Here is a 19,458-nt window from a genome sequence, read left to right as displayed (position 1 = left end):
AAGAAGTATATAAAAATTGAAAGAGTATTATGTTCCTGGTCTAGGAGCTGAATATAGTCTGCATAGCATGACACAGATTTCCTTTGATGAGATGCCTCACACTTTCCCAAACTCATTTTCTGAGTTAAATTATTTTTTTCCACTGTATTTTTGCATGACTCAGAGATGCCTTTTCTATTTGTGCTTGCAAGCAAAAAGCATTGGAGCTTTTTACATCTATGCTGTTTGGGAGACATACTTTCATCTGCAGGTGAATATACAGTGTAGTTTTGGATATGCTTGACTTCCTTCCATGACTCCCACGACTTCCATTGACTTCCATGTCAGTTGCTTCAATTCACGGTATCAGAATTTCTTTAAGATATCTCAGTGGCAGGTTGTGTAACTGTGTGGATTAGATTCCTGCCTTGACCTCTACTTCTGTAGAAGATGTTGAGTCCTAACAAAGGGAGTAGGAGGATGCTGACATATCCCTGCTTTTGTGTGTTCACAGTCCTACTACCCCTGGTGCAGCACTGCACCCTGATATGGTGAGGCACTGCTTCTCTGTGAGTAGGTGCAACAAAGTCCTCAGAAGTTATTTTAGAAAACATTAAGCCAATCTGTCACATAAGGTTTGGCCTGGAATTAATCTTGGACTAACCTGATGATCAATCCACCCTTCCCCAGTGTGGTAGAGACTGCATAATTACAGACTTCTGTAGGAATGGAGCTAGGATTTCTGGAAATCTTACTTCAGGAACAGTTCAGAGGAGCTTCTGCTCAGCCTTATCTCCCACAACAGAGCCCTGCACATCACACACACTGTTCTGCACACTGGATGTGCATTGCTATTTTTCAGATGAACTGATATATTTAAAAAACTGAAACGGAACGAAAATTTAAAGATTATTAGTAACCAAAGATAAGAGTAGATCCAGATCCATGTGCATCAAAACATTCAAATTTTTGTTTGGGTAATTAAAGGGTTGACAAAGTTCAAAAATAAGCCTCTAGTCTAGTAATCAAGGCATTCTGCCAAGTTAAAAGTCCTGTTGCAAAAATATGTGAATATTCCCTTGTATATACAGACTAGCTGGAAACTTGCAAATTGCTTTTGCCTTATAAGAATTTATTATACCTATTCTACTGAAATAGCAACAGTTTTAAATTGCAGACGTCTCACTCAGAGTGCTTTGTAGCTTTAGCTGGGTGGGTAGGGCCTTTTCTTGGGTTCAGTTTCTTGTAGACAGGGAAAGGGACATAACTTATTTTTTTTTCATATACCCTGTCACAGCTCTAACCACCAAGTGTTTTGGAAAAGAAAAAAAAGCTCTGACTTAGGCCTAATCTCAATATAAGCTACAGACTCAGCTCTTTAGTTCTGCTGTGACTAAGTACAAATGAGTAAACTCAATAGCAGATATTTGGAACAGTTGTATTGAGAACTAGAGGCATCTCCACAACAAGGCAGAAGCCAAGTGTTTCTTTTGAGCATCCAGCTCTTGTGGATCTGATAGTATCTATTTTTGTCCTCTCATATCTTTGGGAGTACATTTAAAATTACAGGGGTTGGAGGGGCTGGACTAAAAAAATGCTTTTCTTCTCATTGTTGTAATTTTGATTCTTCTGATAATGCAAGCAAAGCTACATCAACAACATCATGGGAGACCATACACTCACTAGAAGTGCTATGATACCATAAAAACCAAAATCAATGTATACTCGATAGTAGGGTAAAATCTCTGGTGGGAATTGCATGCAGGCACATCCAGGTCCAACACTGGCCTCCTGCCAGCACCTGAGCAGCTTGTTTTGTGTTGTAAGGGCTTTCGCAATATTGAGTGATGACACCAGCTGTGCTCAGGTTCTCGAATTACAGCTTGAAGGATGGTGGCCATCAGGGGACACACCAGGCCTGCAGGAATGGCTGGCTTGTTGCTGGACTGAAAAGCAGAGGGTTGGGAGCTGAGGCTGAGAAAGAAATAAGTAGTTTCCTGAGTCTCTCTGGTTTTTGTTATAACTCTCTTGGAGAATATGGCTTTGCATGTCGAATTTTTGTTCTGATATGCTTACCCTCTAGTGGCATGTGCTGGCTTGGTTGTCCCATATGTAACAGAAGCTTGAAGGAGACAGTTACATCCCAATACATTCAGAGCTGAGACAGTCTGCTACCTGCACTTAAGCTTTGCAGCTAGATTTGGTTTTCATTTAGCTTGAATTATTTGTGATGAGAATTCTAGCTGAGGACACACATTTCCTGAAATGGATATACAACACATGCCTCAGCCACAAAATCCCTCACTAAACCGATGTCTGGTGCCTTCCTCTTTTAAGGAAAGCTGTAATTTTCTTCCATAGTAAGCCTAATGCCTTTGACAGAGACTGAACAAAGAAAAGACTGATTTAAGTAATTTGTTTATATAGGTGGCTGCACATAGTCACTTAACAGATTGTGTCAGATAAAGACAAAGCAGACTTCCCATGTTCCAGTTTGGCATGCATTATAAGGACTGGAAGAAGTGGATCTGAACCCACATTCCTTAAGAGAAATGTTCCTTTCTCTAGCAGGCTGGATTATGTAGCTTTCATCACCTGACATCTTTTCTCTGAAAGGCTGTAAAATACCAAGAAAAATTTCCAAACCTAGTAATAATGCTATTTGAAAGATGTAAATGTAAATTTTATTTTATTTTTTTAAGATTTAGTTTAAAGATAGATTTTCTGCTTAAATTGAAATATTTTTAAACTGAACAACTTGAATAATTAGTCAGGGAATGAGTAGACATTATTTGGCTACTGCAGTCTGGCAAGCTCATCTTGATTTGGTCAGATAGCAAGGAACAATACAGCTAGCAGGGAAGGAGGAACCTGCCCAGATATTAGCCAGGTTTATATATTACTATCAAAAGAGAGACTTGGCTGTGGAAATTAATCAAGTTTCTTTTCTCCAGGGATCAAAGAGGTTACTCAGAGGATGCAGGGGAAATGTAGGGATTCAGCTGTGTCACATTTTCTCTCTAATTGAGCTGTCTAGGGAACCTCCCACGTTTTGCAGAAGTGGAAACATGGAGTTTCATTTTATCTTTCTCAGACTGCAGCAGCTCTCTTCTTTGGAAGCCAAGGTCACACTACGTTTACTTTTGGTGTTTGTCCCTTTAATTCTCCTACAGTTTAACAAACGCTTCTGATGTATTTTTAAATTTTAGCTTATAATCACTTTTTTTTTTTCTTAAAGGATCCATCTGGTCCCTGACATGGTTTAAAATAACAATCTAGCAGGCTCACAAACCAGCAGCAAGACTTTACACCTTTCACAACCCAGTAGGAGAGCTTCCCCACCCATATTTCTCCATCACTGTCGCCATCAGGTCCCGTTCCCTCCAGACAGGTCCTGCAGAAAGCAGGGTCTTGCATCTCTTGTTTTCCATCCATTTCATCTCAAACACAGTCATTTTATGGAAAAAAAATGGATGCACTAGAAAAGCTTACAGCTAGGAATGTGGGAGGTCTGCTGTAAACAGCTCAGTCAGAGAATTTGTAGTTGGAGCTCACGTTTGCATTTAAGCTGCCCTCTGGTGCTTACCACTTCTGCAGTGCATGCCTTCATCATGTCCCCTGGTGCCTGGAGACATCTGCAATATCCAGGGAGAAGAGGGAATCAAGCATTGCAAAAATTCCTCTAAAAAAAAGTGGCCCCATTCTGTGGGTGTTTTATTTGCAGCAGAACAGTAACATGCTCTGTTATCATTGCAGGTTATGCTGGGCAGGAAGGTTTTCTTGATTTTGATTTTTATGAGTCACTTACAGCATAGTTTATTTTATCTTTAGCTGCATGCAAGGGCACTGTCTGTCATGGTGCCTTCCCAGTAGCCACAAATTAAAGCATGCCACTGAGCAGAGTGATTGTGTGGCTGTCGCCCTCAGCACAGCTGGGGCTCAGCCTGGTGCTTCTCTTCTGGCTGTTGGAGAACCTGGGGTTATCAGTGCCAAGGTAGCAGAGACAAGAAATACAAACGTACCCTTTCCTACCTACAGCCAGAAATTTTGAAAGGACCTAAACCACAGACAAAAACAGGCTAATGTGATGAATGGGAAAGGACTGTGAACGGCTCTGGGACTTCTTCGTAGGTTATCTGTCTGGCGGGATAGCCACTGGTCTTTTTGGTTTGTTTTCCTATTAACCAAAGGCAAAGCTGAATAATTATTTCCCTACAAGTTTCTCTGTGCCTGAATCATGCTGCTGTCCCCGCTGCACTGCCCTGGTGCTGGCAGCGTGGGTGGTTAATATTAGCCACACAGCTGATTGTCCCGGCTGGTGCCCTGCGACAGGTGGGGGCCGGCCGCTGTGCTGGAATCCCGCCCGGACCGATGCCGGTGCTGGCACAAGCCTTCCCATTATATCAAGAAGGGCCACGTCCCGTCGCCAAGATGCCCCGGCACCCCAGGCTGGCCCCAGCTGTCTGCGGGACGTGGAGCAGGGTGACAAGCAGCCAGGGAGCCTGCTGTGGGGAGAAGCGAACCGTGACTCCTCTGGAGCAGGAAGCCGGGAGGTTCCTGGATGGGACTTACAGCTGTGTGCATGGGGTAAGGAGAAGGTCTCGGCAGAGCCCCAGGCCCGTGGTTTTGCAGCATTGCTCTTAGAGGAGGGAAACACACACAAACAAGTACTAAAAATCGAGTATCAGCACTCTGAAATGAGCAAATATGGGTTGCATTTGCTCATCATGTTGGCCGTAGTTTCTTTACAGCGCAGTACTTTGGGTTTGCATTAATTTTAATTGGCACTCTCTAATTTTAGAATGCTCCTGTGAAAAGTTACTTTCAATTCCAGTGGTGATTAGATGGTGATGACGTGTTTTAATAATAAACATGGGAGAGATACTGAAAAAGAAATCAAATGTGCTGGCTGCACTTCTGGGGAGGGGAAGAAGTGCTATTGCTCTGCTCTAAAATTATCTGATCTGTCTGCTCTGGTGTGATATCTTAAGGTCTCCCATCTCTTTTTTGTATACATTTTTTTCTTTCTTTCTTACCCCCGCTGCCCCCCCTTTTTTTTATTTTATTTTCTTAAACCATAAAAGCATCTGTTGGTAAGAACAACAAAATATCTAGGTGGTGTTTACGTAGCCTAAATGTTGGAGAGAGGAAGGGCGAGCCGAAAGACTGGTAAGGTTTCACAGGATCCCTTCTAGTGTCCTGTTCCCTTAATACAACCCCTCTCCACTGACTGTGAAGAAAGGCAGGGCTGTCAGGCAGGTCAGAAGGGATCTGTGTGCCACAGTGTGACTCTTGTGTGTGCTGGTGCTGTGCATGCTCAGGGACAGAGCCAGGCAGGCTCGCATGGGGACTCAAGCAGGCTCTGGCTGCAGTGTGGCAGTCTGCTGTGTGCTGGAAAACAGATACTGCTGCTGCTGCTGCTTCTAAATTAAGGAAAAAAGCAAAAATAAAAGAGAGGCTCATATCTAAATTCAGTGATTTCTGCTATGAATTGGTCCACAACCGATGGCAGTAGGTCAGGCTGAAGTAATGCTCCTGGAGAGTTAGATTGATGCAAGGGACTGAAATCAGTGGGAATCTCTCCCTTGACTATGGTAGATTTTGGTCAGCACAGTCCTCGCTATTTCTATTTTTATCTATGTGTAGCTGTGAAACAACTTTTTTGGGAGTTGTGGAATAAATAAGCGCTATCTGGGCCAAATAAGTACAATAGCAAACTCATGAGAAAGGTCCAACTTTGTAAGTGTCAGGTGTCTCTATACATAGTCGAGGTTAAAGCTCCTTCCAGGAGAGGTTTTTGATTAAAGCCATTAAAATTTTGACATGTTTTTGACACGAAAGAGAGAAAATGCCTTTTCTCACTACTACTTGTGACTAATGCATGTGGGATGGTGCCTCAAAGCAGAGGTTCTTTGCTGTGGGAACTGTAATGTCTTAGGGGATTGCGAGATCCTTCCTGAGCCAGTGCCTCTGGCTAAGGACACTGCTACTGTAACACTACTACTGCCCTGCTGCTCCTGACCTCTCCACAGGCAGCACTGCACTGGGGGTTTGACGTGGCTGTTTGGCAATGGGGACACTATGTAAACTATGACAATCCTGTACATCTCACAGTGCCTTGACTCATGCTTCCAGTGAAACCTTTCTCCAGCTCCCTGTTTCCCACCGTCCACCCACACTGGTTTCTATTCCTCCTATTTTGATACGTGAAGCAGAATTGCTGCACCTCCAACTAGTGCTTCAGCCATGCCTGAGCAGGAGCTCCCACACGGGCATGGGCCAGTGCTGAGGGTTGGTGTTTTGCTGAAGGGACACGTGCCAAGGCACAGGGAAGATACATGACTATCTCTCTTTGAAAGTCATTGATTTGTGACTTTGAAAGTGCCTCCATAACCTGCTCACAGAGAAGCCATTTGCAAATTTGATGCCAGTTTTTAAATGCAAGATGAAAGTGGTTTTGCTGCCACTAAAATCGGCAGATCTGAGTCCCTCAGGAGAGGTGCAGCAGTCCGTGTCACTGGAGAGCCAGATCTGTCGCCTCACAAAAGATCTTCTATCCAGGTAGGAAAGCATAAACAAGCATCTGGCTCTCCAGCAGTGCTGGGTACAGACCAGCATATTACTAAAAATGATATTTGTTTTTTAACTATTATGATAAAATGCTCAGAGTTACAGAAGTTTGGGAAGAACAAAATGTTTATCCCACTTTGTACACAAATTGGTGAGAGAGAAGTTAGAGGGCATATCCAAATAAGTTTTACAATTAACCTTTTATAACCAAGCAGGTCATGCAGTCATTACTGTATCTAGAAAATTTTAATGTATTTTTTATTAAAATTATGTATAATTTTCATAGGAAACTGACATTATGTGTTTATGGGCTCCTGTGTTACATTATTAGTGCATCATTATCATAACTTACTCTCCCATCATTCTAGTAATTTCTTGGACATTTAGCTTGTAATTTCACTACAATATATGACAAATACAGTTACATTTAGAAGCATCATGGGAACCCTCTCTGTCACTGTAAACACATTACCTGGCCAGATTTATTTTAATTTGCTGTTAAGGAAATAGAAGAATATACTCTAATAACATACACTTCTAGGTAGTGAGAAAAATAATCCCTTTTACTTTTTCAACTATTACAAACATCTGACTTTTCTTATGCCATAGGAGTATGTACACATGTATGCATTTGAGAATATAATTTCTAGAATATAAAAAACATGGGCTAACTACTCAAAATTGACCCTGTTAGGATCCTTACAGCACTCCTGGTGAACCTGATGATAGCCAAGCATGCAAGCAAGGTATCCCTTGGTCGTACACTGGCAATCTTGTACTTCCGTGAATTTATAAAGGAACCCTTCCTTCTTCTGGCACAGAAAATGTGATGATGGCCTGCTTCCTCCTCACCAAGGTCTAGAGACAAAGAGTGAGGGAGAAAGGCTGTTTGGCAGAAAGACTTGGAAGAGAAGACTGGCACATTTTCTACCAGATGCTCTCCAGAGCAAAGGCAATATGCAGATAGGTCTACAGCTATGATTGTGTATTATTGAGAAAATTTCACCTCCTAAAAATTAAAAGAGAGAAGGGAAATTACTGGAAATACAGAAAAAGGATGCATGAACAATCTTACTGGAGGCTGCAGAGGTACATCAGTGGAACTACATGACCATTCCCTTGGCAAGGTCTGAGGAGGACATACCCCCGTGGAGCTGAGTCTGTTGCTGTCCTGTTCTTGCCTCACTTGTTATTGACAAACTTCACTAGAAAACTAGGGTAATGTTAACATGTTCTCACTACACATTATTACATTTAGATGTCTTTGTCTTGAATCTAAATCTCTCTCAGATCTATCTAATTATGGTTTTCCCTTGTTAATTTCCTGGCAAGTTCAGCCACTTCTCTCTTGCTGCTATGATGGCAACTGCACCCTTATTTACACCTTCATCTCTTCCCTGCAGCAATTAAGAAAGGTTAGGTAAAAATCTGTGTATCCCTAGGCTAAAGACATCCATATGTGTGCATGCAGGAGAGAGCAGGCAGGCACCACAATTATTCACAGGGAATGAAACCCCCATCCATTTCTCCTTCAAAGAAGGAGGAGGTGAGTTGTTCATGCAGCGTGCAGCCAGGTTGGCTTCTCCTATATTAAGAGGATGTTATAGGAAAGGCTCATAAAGAAGGTGCCCACTCAATCTTTAGAAACATGCTGGCTGCTCCAGGCAGGTCAAGTGTTAATGGAAGAATGACGAAATGGAAAACAGCAGCAGCCCAGGCTCCTGGCCCCTACAATGGTGGATCCCTGTGCAGTGCAAAGGCCCAGAGTGGGAGCAGGGTAGGTGACTACCAGTGATGAATGATGTTGAGACCTCATAGAGAAATGATATAATAAATGGTTGGTCTGACACAGTAGGAAATGTTTGCATAGTGAAGTGACGGGTAATAAATAAGATTATGTTGCTATGGGTCCTTCAGGCAATGCTGGAGCGAAAACACGTTCTGATTTTCTTTCTCTAAGGAAAAAAGGTACAGAGACAAGGACTCCTATTTGTAATAGCCAGGCATGAATAAAACTGTGCTTGCTGCATACAGTCAGTGTAATCTAAGGCTGAGGCAGATCCAAGCCAAGTATTGCTGTAGCTGTTGGTTCTCAGTTGTCATAGCTAAGGTTACAAAACAATTTCCCTCGCAGCTTGTCTAATGTCACTGTCTGGAGTTGAGGCCCCACCACTGTATCCATGGTTAAAAGATTGTCTTTTCTTGCACTTGTTATCAGGGCTGCCACTAAGATTGGGACAATCTGACAATTTGCCCTAGGCATTGACTCATTATATGTGATATACGATAATACATAGGGGGATGCAGACCCATCTTCTCCCCTGAAATTTCCAGGTGTTCCATTTAATCATCTGCAACAGGTTTTTTTTGGGGGAAGGTTGTTGTTTGGCTTTGTTTGCTTGGTTGGCATGTTTTTTTGGTATGAATTTTCCTCTCTTGTTCATTTTTATTGGAATAACAAAAATAGAGCTCTATTGCTGCTGCTGCAGTCGTCAGTTAGGTAAGCTCTCCAAGCTAGTTTTTGCTAGGTAGATAAATACTATGTTGGTGCAGCATTGCCAATTAATAAAGACTTTGATTATGAAATCTATTAATTGCTTTAGCTGTCTGGAAGGGATTATTCAAGAAACATCTCTTATTTAAAAAAAAAAAAAAGGAGGGGGGAGTACACTGGGTATATTTTTAACATTTTGAGCTAGCTTCAAAAGTCTTGCCCTCAATTCCCTGAAACCAGTGAAACATAATCCACTCTCTTTTATTTTTCTTACAAACACCTAAGGAATGCATGAGAAATTTAATGTTGTATTTTTTTTTTAGTATGTATCTGAGGGTTAGTGAGGAGCAAGGGAAAGAGAGTACTTAAATTATCTGCCTAGCTTCAAGGTTTAAGGTCTTGTATAATGCATTTCAGAATACTTTCTGTGGGGAATTTTTAGTGGCTTTCTCCCCCTCAAGAATCCTACTTCATGCAATGGCAGCTATCGTGCTATCCATGTTTAAAGGACAACCATCCTGTAGGAAAAAATAAACTCACTAAAAATTCCATTTTACACCACTGAGTTCTAGTTTCCAAAGATTACCCTGCTGAAAATATGAGGTTTTGTGGGCCACTAGTAATTAGGATGAGGGGGTGTTAGTGAATAAGGACCAGAAGAGCATTTGAGGTCCCTCCCAGATGTGGTGCTGGCATCTACAGTGGGACTTCTAGGACTGTTCAAGAGGGTAAGCATTTATAAAATCAGCACTGAAGTTAAATTACATAGTATGTGTGGTTTTTTCATACATTTGTAATTTTAGAAGCTTTGTCATTTCAATGACTTCCTGTGCACCTGACTGCATATCTCCTGTTTTTCTCATCCATGATAAGGGTTTCTGGGACTTAGGACTTGGCAGGGAGGGAGGACTATTTTGGAATAGGCACGTAGTGACCTATGATTTGACTTACAGTATTAGGCAAAGACCCAACAGTTGCTGTATCGACCTAGTGAGCACCAGCATTTGGAAAGTGAGATCTGCAAAACAAAACAAAGCATTTTTTCCTGAATCTATCCCTTAGCTATGGTAACTCAAAGTGACTGGATAGATTCTTGCTCTTTCCTGTGCTTCTGCAGTACACTAAGCCAGAGCTAACTGGATTTTAGGATTACTTGCTGTTCAGTACAGCATTGACACCACAGGATTATAAGGTAGGACTTTCCAGCCCCTGTAGTATATAATATTAAATCCTGCAATATAGTTTCCATAGTATCGCATTACATTCTCTTCTCATTAATCCAGTGTTCCCTAAACCCTGTATTTTTAATGAACAAATAATTGTTCTATTACAGATAACTCTAATAGGGTTAAACCTATTTGATAAAAAAGACTACACAGTTTTACAAAGGTGAAAAATAGGGGTGGAGGAAATACGCATGTGGGGAGTTGGTAATTATATACAACACAGATTGGTTCCAACATCATATTTATCTTAATTATAAAAATATGTTTGAGAGATAAAGTTTCCCTAGAAGACAGCCAACTAACAACAGTGGTTTTATCTGGTTTGCTACTGCTCATTTTATCTGTAGATTTCATATGCTTTACAGAATAGTTGTCAATAGGGTTATCCCCACTTTATAGACGAGGTATCCAGTTTCTTGAAAATGAGAAAAAGTTGGAGAGCAGCACCAGCAGCCAGCCTTGCTATGTCCTCTTTGACTTTCCAAAGAACGTTTTTACTGCCACCCATAACACCGCTGCCCATTGCAGGCTCCAAACAGCACATACATGTCTGGGGGTTGGATTTCAGACCCACTGCTCTCCTTTTGCTGACAATGCAGTAACAAGCTGAAACAATTATTCCCAGGGCTGTGTGGACATTGCTAATGCCAATGATTAAATAAAACTTATTTTTTGTGACAAGGTGATACTTGTGTATTATGCCAGATCTTAGGCTGTTAAACAAGAAAATCTCTACTGATTCTCATTTCACATAGGAAATGAATACTGAAGAGGAAAAAAAGAATCAATATTTTCAAACTGGGAATGTATGTTTATCAGGTTTCCGAGAGGGACTCTGGAAAAAATACAAAGCCTCACATAATAATTAAGTTTGAGGAATATTTCCTTGAAATTAGAATCCATTTCCCTTTTCACACTTCCAGACATTGGGAATATAAAAGCAATGCCACGTCAGTTTCAGAAGGGCAGAGAGCTGAGCTGGTCATTGCCTTCCCAACTGTTTTTCAAGCCCTCAACAACGCCCTGAGTTTTAAGCCCCAGTGATTGTGTGAGAAGACAACATGGAGGGGCAAGAAGCTTTGCTTTGGTTGGTGTTGGTTGGTTGTGATGGTGGTGTTGGCAGGAGACAAAGACAAGAGTTTCAGGCCCCCATCTTGCTGAGATGAGCAACCAGACATGAACACCATCACTGGCTTCAATGTGACCCAGGCAAATATAACCATAGTCCTGGTAAGCCAGACTGCCAAAAGGTGAGAAGCCTAGCTGAAATGACATTTTTAGAGAAGGCTGTGTCTCAGTAAGCTTACACGAGAAGTCTGTTAGGAAAGCTCAGGAGTCTTCTGTGGAGATTTGAGCTGTGTTTGATTACAGGAGAGAGAGGAGGTCTTGACGTGGACCCTTCTTTCCCTCTGTAAGCCCAGGAGATGAGGAAGGGCCCTGAGAAACTGCAATATCTCAACCATATGCTGTTAGAGCTGAACTGAAATCCCAGGATCCCACAGTATATTTGGATTATTATATATTATATATTTCTATTACTATTTTTACTATTATAACTACTATTATATATATATATATATATATTATACTTCGATTACTATTTTTACTTTTGTAGCAGTATTTTTACTTTTTGTAGCATTATTTACACCATATTCTTGGCAAATTGCAGAAGAGATTGGTTTGCCTGTTTTACAGGATGGGTAAACAGCTGCCTTAGGCAGGCTGACCACAGAGGCTTTAATCTGACTCTTCCTCATAAAACCTTCTGCATTGCAAGGAGGCTTCAGTGAACATCTGAGCTGAGACAAGGATGGTTTCGAGTAGCAGATTATGGGGCAAAATCTTCGAGCCAGAGCTTTCATGAACAGCATGAGCCAAAGTAGACATCTCCAGATCCTAGCCCCCGGAAAGGGTGATAAAGAAGTCTTAAATGAGCAGTTTTATTGACAAATACCTCAGTCTGTGATGTGTGAAAGGATTTGGTGCTTTTCACTGAGTGAAAACTGATCTGTGCCATAGTAGCTAGATGACTCGCCACACAGGAATCAAAAAATGCCTTGTGACAAATGGTCAAATGCAGCACAGGGTTGATTCCATTGGTGTCCTGGGTATTCTTCTCAAGATGAATAACTGAGGTCAGAGGCATCTCTGCACTGCTCAGACTCTGAACCACCAGCTCCACAGCTCATCTCAATTTTTCTGTTTGTTATGCAGAGGAGGTGGGAGACTATATGTTCATCTATCTTGGGATCCTTTGGAACAGCAGGGACCAAACCCTCCTTTTCCCTTCTACAGCTCTTTGCCTTCAGGCGTTGAGAAGCTTAGGAGGGACTTCCTGAATGGTGTGGCATCCCAACCATCCTGTTTTCTAGACATGTCCCTTATGAATTTGTCTAGTCCCCGCACAGGCTTCTTTTATACTTTATGGCCTCTGCAGTATCCTGTGGCAGTGAGTCACAACTTAATTACACCTTGTGTGAATAGGTTCAATGCCGCACTGGAACCAGCAATTAGTACTTGCAAAGAGACATTTTCTGTGTGAAATGTACTTTTCATCAGTGCTACCCCATGAGAGGAGCTGCCTGTTGAAGCTCGCAGGAGATAACAGTTTCAGGGGGAGAAGGGGCCAGTGCCAGCCATCACATCATGGATGAGCCAGAGGAGATAGTCAGGTACTGTCAGCGTGGTGTCACACACCTCACACTACCCAGCACTGGAACAATTAAAAAACCCGCATTACTCGCTGAACCCCAACTGCTTATTTGTTTCACCGTGGCCATGGAAACATCTGACCTATTTACACCTTCAGCAGAGTGAGTGCTGGCTGATGGAAGAGAGGTGAGAAAAGCAGAATGCTTTGAATTTGGATTTCAGAGACTGTTAATTAAGATAGTGTACGTGAATGCATGTGTGCTCACAAGGGAGAGTCAGAGGAACGTGGCCTGAGCAGGCCAGCGGTTCCTGTTCCAGTGCCGCTGTGGCATCGGGCCCTCCTTGAGCAAACATGATTTACCCAGAGCCTCTGCTTTGCATACGTAAAATAACACGCACCGTTTCCAAAGGTCTCATGGAAATTCCTTCTTCTGTCACTTTGCCAGCAAAGTACTTCACATTGTCTCTGCAGCATTCTTTCCTGAAAAGGCCCCAGTAGATGGGAAGCAGCTTGTTCTACCAAGGAAGGAAGGGAGATGAGTCTCATTCTGCAGAAGGCTTGCCCATGCACCTCAAAACACTGGTCTGCTCTTTGCCCGTCTCCCAGTACGGATGGGAAGATGGGGAAGAGCATCGGAAAGTCATTTGGGCACATCGAACAGAGCAGGAGATTTCACTTAATTGCAGCTGGGGCATTTACCTAGACTGCACATTTCCATGACAGGGTAATGCCATGTAAGTTACCAGACCAAGGACACAGCACTGAGCTTCCAAATCCTATTCTTCTGAGGGCATGTATTAATATAAATGGGCACATTAGGTTTTAGCAGTTACCTGAAATGGACCCTAGGTAAAAGGAGATCTGCTGGAGAGGGGAAAATACTAAACTCTAGGTGTAAAGAAGACTTCTGCAGATACAACATAATCACAGTGAGTATTAAGAATGAAAGGCATTTCAAGTTTTTAAAGATCTGTTGGGAAATCTTGAGGAAGAAAGGACGTTCACTTTTGATATTAGTGAGAGAGAATGTCTTTAATATCCCCAAAGCATCCGATTGATAACCATAGCAAATTTGGTAGCTCTTTAAGATAAAAGCTCCCCCTCCACATGCTTTTTATTTTTTTATTTCACATTTCAAAACCATTCATATTCTGGCAGGTAACAGTTTTTTATCCTGAAAGTAAGGGTTGACTGAGGAACAAACTGTGCAAATTCTGTTCTTAAACACCAAAATTAGAGAGAAAATACCATCTGTTTCCTCTACAGCCTACTTTACCCGGTTCCAGCAATATCTTCTAGTGGAAAAACAGTCATGAAGCTACCAACAGGACACACAGCAATGCAACATAATGCAATGGTTTGTGTGTGTGGGGACACCATTGTTCCTCCCTAGAGGAGGCAGCTGGAAGCCCTGTTCCCAGCTGGATGGGGAAGATGTTCATATTGCCCTGTGCTGCTGGGCCCCTGCCTGGGCTTGGTGGGATTCCTCTTCCACAGCAAAGGCTTTCAGGTGGCATTCCTAAGAGTTTTCTCCTCGACCTGCTACAGCAAATTGATGGAGCTTTGACAGCAGCTGTGACTCATTTCAGGAAGAAATCCACTTGAGTGCTCATTATCACTTCAGCATCATTTACATTTTTCCCAGTTGGGGTGAATATTTTGTAGTGACAGGGCACAGGCTGTTTCCTTTGCCCTGGGAAGCCCACACAAACAGACTTTCTATGTGTAAGTTCCTGCCAGAAGCTTTGCAGCTGGATGTCTTTTGTTTCTGACTTCATTTTTTTTCCCCCTCCTCCTTGTCCTTTGTAGACGAGTTACACAACACTGTTTTTTCCTCCTCTAGAATCGCTGAGCAAATTGCAAGGCCGTGGAGGAGGGGGAGGAGAGACTGATGCACCGAGCCACCTTTGCCCATCCACTTGTGACTGGGGTATAATAGGTGCAGTTGATTTGAGACTGCCAAGAGTTTGCTGCCAAATTGAATTTTTCATAAACTGATTACTGTAAAGTGCTCTTGGCAGAGGAAAGTTAACACCTTTCTAACAAGCTCAGCTCAGCACAGCTCATAAGAGGGATACTGTAATAATAATCCTCTTCTGGATCCTTGGCCAGGATTTTGGATTTTCCGAGAAACTGTTTCCACCCCCATTCCCTCACCCATGAATAAATCCACTTAAGGCTTTTTTTCATAGCTGTTGGTGAAGGCATAGGAAGACTTCTCTGCTGGTGTAAAGCAGCCAATCTCCATTGATGGCAGTGCTCTGAGTTACTTTAGTACTGTGGGGGTGATAGTATGATTCAGACATGGTTGATAAAGTTAATGGTAATCTACCCTTAATAACTTAATCTTAGCATTTTTCTCTAAAGAGGGCTATGTAGCCAGGGAAAGGCACTGCCTGAACTACTCAAACAATTTATCTGACAATTTCTGCCTTGCATTTTCTGCTTGCAAAACACTCACCCAGAAAGTTTTTGGTTCATAAGGGATTTTATTCTTCATTTTGTGTCAGTGGGTTATAAAATAGGGAGGTAAATTTAATTCTTCAAGTTGCAATGTTGTCCTTGTTGCCTGTCACCCTACAAGCGGAGAGAGGCAACGTGCAAGGAGGAAGGACAACCTCCTACCTGTAGGCAAGAGTACCTTTGCTCATTCAGAGACATGAGCTAAGTGGACAGAGTTCCCCAGAATTTATTTAACTTTCATGAGCATTCACGAAAAGAAAAACAGGAAACAGATTGTAGGTGAATCAAAGCTGCTATTTGCAGTTAGCCCAAATCACAGTCAGAGATCAAAAAATACACAACAAGAGTATTATTTTGGACAGACTTGCATCCCTTTAGTTTAGCTATTGGAGGCTGTGCCCACTCAGTCACCTGGTTTGTGGTGGTGCCTTGATGTGAACTCCAGTCAGATATTCCAGTGGGTGGGCAGGGATCCCACAGTGTGAAACATCTGCTTGGCAAAACAGATGCTGGGTGTAAGCAATGCTTTAAAATAATATTAAAAATCATCATTTCAAATCTCCCACCCCTCAGATGACCTAACTTAAAATAAAAAGTGCTTTAGCAATGGCAACAGGGATAGAGCATGTCCTTATTTATTATCCTTTTTGCTACGCTGTTCCTCCATATTTACACCATTAGCACATGGCAGGGTTTCACACGTGCCACTGACATAGATGAAACAGAAAGCTTTTACTACTCCAAAGGGGGCACATTCGTGGAAGCGCTAAGGACAAGACAACAAAGGCCCAATGTGCTGCTAGGTCCATCACCAGCAAGAGCTTCTGTGGAATAATCCGTGCGGTGTATGGGACACACATGGAACATGTGCTTACGATTTAAAACCATGCCATCTGTTTAGGAGATCTGAATGGTTTTGATCTGCTTTGAAACAAACAAACAAACAAAAGAAGTAGGGGTACTGGGACTTTGATTCTCTTTGGTGGTGCAAACAGGCAAGATATTTCCAAGCATCCCAGCATATCCTCTTCTGCTTGGCAAGAGGGGTGGCTGTGCTGGCCCACAGAGCAGGCAGGGGAAATGGGGTCATGTTTATAAAAATTACATACTCTCAATTTACAAAAATTGAGAGTTAATTAAGGTACTGTAGATATGTTAATGTTTATAATTAAAATTTTTTCCACCATAGTTTTTTTTTTCAAATATTGCATCACTGGCATAATTTTGTGGACCAAAAATCTACAAAAGCTAGACGTGGGAGGGGGAAGAACCCTGTGTGAAGTCAAATAAGGGATTCTTGTTTTCATTTTTCTCCAGGAAAATTTCTTTTTGCTCCCTGTTAGCATCCCTTTTTAAATTAGAAGTCATTTTAATTTGAAAAATGAACCTTTGAAATTAAAAGTGAATTTCAGTTAGACATTTTAAATTATGTTGAATGTTCACTGAAAATTGCCTAAACCAATGCCAAATCCTCTCAGAAAATGCTTCATTGTGTGGCTTGAGCCAGTGTGTGCCAGCTCTTCTCAGCACAGACACATTATCTATAGCAGTAGGAGTTCTGGTGTTAAAACAGAAAGGGCATATCATGAAAAACTGCCATTTCAGCCATATAATTCATAAAAATTAAAGAAAATTGTTTGACATGATAAATGATACTGAAAATCACTATGTGATAGGAGAGAAAAAAATGGCAGCTGTGATTGTGCTATAGTTAAGTGTCAAAAGAGTTTGGTGATAAAAAATCATGTATTTGTTGTTTTTAATAAGAAAACCTATGTTTTATTGTGGTTTCAACATTTCAGAATTGAATAGCATGCCAGTAAGGAAGAGTTTTAAATAAACAAGAAAGTCAAAATTTTTTTTTTCTGATTTTTCTCTTTTAATCAACCAAGGAGTTGAGGGAAAGACAAGCTGCAGTTTCAGAGTTCAGTAGCTTCGTTAAAAAAATAATGTGAAAAATTCTTTCGTTTCTTCAAAAAACATAAACTACTCCTAAAGAGGAGTATATGAAGCTGACCCACAAAGACCAACCCTTCTCTTTCTTCTTGGCAAAACCACTTGTATCTACAACATAGCTTAGTGAGATGTGTCTGTCCATCTGCCTCTGAGTCAGGAGTCTGTTTCTTTTGGTGAGTGCTGAGCCAGGAAGATTATGGCATGTTTTTCTCATTGTCACAGCTCCTTCCTAACTCTTGCATGATTATAAATATACTAAATACATTTTGATTCAGCCTCCAGAAGGAGGGTGGCTTTTAATACGGCAGTGTCAGGATCTGCCCCGCCTGGTATGTACATGTCATTCAGTTCTTGCATTGAGGGAGAGACTGATGCCAAAGACTCAGATACTCCTTTTCTTCATCCACAAACCTCCATGCAGTGGGGGCATTGCCAGAGCAGGGGATACCAGCTTTGTGAAAGGGAGAGCACCTGCAGTGATTTCTGTGTAAACTGTTACTCATCCTCACTGCTGTCTCCCAGTAAGCCTGTTCCCTCACCATGCCCTGCAGGACTGGGGATGCAGTGCCTCTCAATGCCCAAGTACAGGTCAGGTGGAGCAAGGACCATAACCTTTTGGGTTTTCCCACTCTGCCTCCACTAGGCAGAAGAGAAGACAGTGATTTGTTTATTCGGGTTCATTCTAGTCCTTTCTCCTTTGTTAACACAGATACCAGATTTGGGAGGGGAAACAGTTCTACATTTATTTTAGAGAAAAAGCTGAAGTGTTGTTTTGATTCTGAACTGGGAGCTAAAATGCTCTTGACTTTCTCAAGGCACAGAATTCTAAAAATTCACTTAACGTCCTATTTTACTGGCTTTTCAGTTCTGAATTTATTTTCTGTCTTTTCCTGTGGTATGTCAATAGCGCACAGTGCTGGTTTTCATCTTTCATTTGGTTTTTTTGCAATAGCTGAAATACTTATTTTAATTGATTCTTTTTTTAAACGTTAAGAGCAGCTGCTACTCGGTGTTGACTAGCACATCTTAACATTACTTGTAGATCACAGGGTTTCTTTTTCAAATTGTAGTTGAAAGTGTTTTTCACTTGGCTTAATCTTTTTTATAGGTATCTAGATGCCATACTTTTGATTTATTTTTAAAAAAAATAAAACAGACTTTTTTTTTTTAATTTGCATGGCACTGTTACGTTAGACCATATAATACAGCATCAAACATTTATTTAGACACATGCCTTGCCTAGTTTCATTCAACTTGGAGGCATCAGGCAGAACCCTTGAGCATTTCGTTTCCAGTCGAGAGATATTAATGTTTCTGTGTGATAAAGTGTTGTTTTCTTCAGTTTCATCTTTCTGTGGCATTAACACTGTTAAGGCAACAAGTGTTGGTAAACAAGGTGCTCAAAGAGCCAAACAGCAGACCTACACCAGTGAAAGCAGCGTGACACGAATTAGAGGCAAGAGCCATCTTTTGATCCACTAATATGTACTTTGTGTGCACATCTAGGTTGCTGTACAGTGCTGTCATTTACTACTGGCTACATGACAAATGAGGTACCCTTGTCATCTCTGACCTGTGCCTAAGGAAAATGAGTTTTTAAAGCTATGTGTAAATATCCGGCCCAGTTTGCTGCCAGAGAATGTTGCATATATGTATGGTATCATCATCTGGTAAACAAATTGTATTTACAGTTTGGTCAGCATCATTACTTAATTAGACCTTGTCTGTTTAGGCACCTGGAACAAGCAGTGGGAATTTAAATTCTTCTGATAAAAGGATTTATTTATAATGAGTCTCACCCCATAATGAGTTCCAGCCAGGGGAGACTGACCATTAGCAGATGACTCACAGCATTACCATAAAGATCAGAGTCACACATTCAATTTTATACGGCTTACATACACTCATCTAGAGCACAGATTCTAAAAACAAGTCTTTTGGCTCCAGTTTTTCAGTCACGTTAAATTTGATACAGTCCTGCTATGCCTGAGAGTAAACAGGCAGGATACAGCAGAGTATTTATTTTATTTCATTTTTTTTTTATTGCTCTTCCTCTCTACAGTTTCAAGTGGAAAAGAAGCTGAGTTTTTAATATTGTGAGAATGCTCAGCCCTTTT

The 19,458-nt window shown here is 41.5% G+C and overlaps 1 protein-coding gene across 16 annotated transcripts in view; it reads left to right on the top strand.

Moving 5' to 3' along the window:
- Positions 1-4,418: 4,418 nt before the first annotated feature.
- Positions 4,419-19,458, top strand: part of ARPP21 (cAMP regulated phosphoprotein 21) — a 197,514-nt gene continuing 182,474 nt past the window's right edge. For 15 of the 16 annotated variants that reach the window (XR_014226886.1, XM_082292468.1, XM_082292467.1 and 12 more), the window contains exon 1: positions 4,419-4,566. The gene's annotated coding sequence lies outside the window, so the exon portion shown is untranslated. Of the gene's footprint in view, positions 4,567-6,393; positions 6,541-19,458 lie in introns of those variants that run through there. The other variant, XM_082292466.1, reaches the window with a different exon arrangement.

The sequence above is a fragment of the Coloeus monedula genome (assembly GCF_965178545.1).
Source record: "Coloeus monedula genome assembly, chromosome: 1".
Lineage (NCBI taxonomy): Eukaryota > Metazoa > Chordata > Aves > Passeriformes > Corvidae > Coloeus > Coloeus monedula.
Note: the sequence above shows the minus strand (reverse complement) of the source record. Positions and strands in the feature narration are given on the sequence as shown.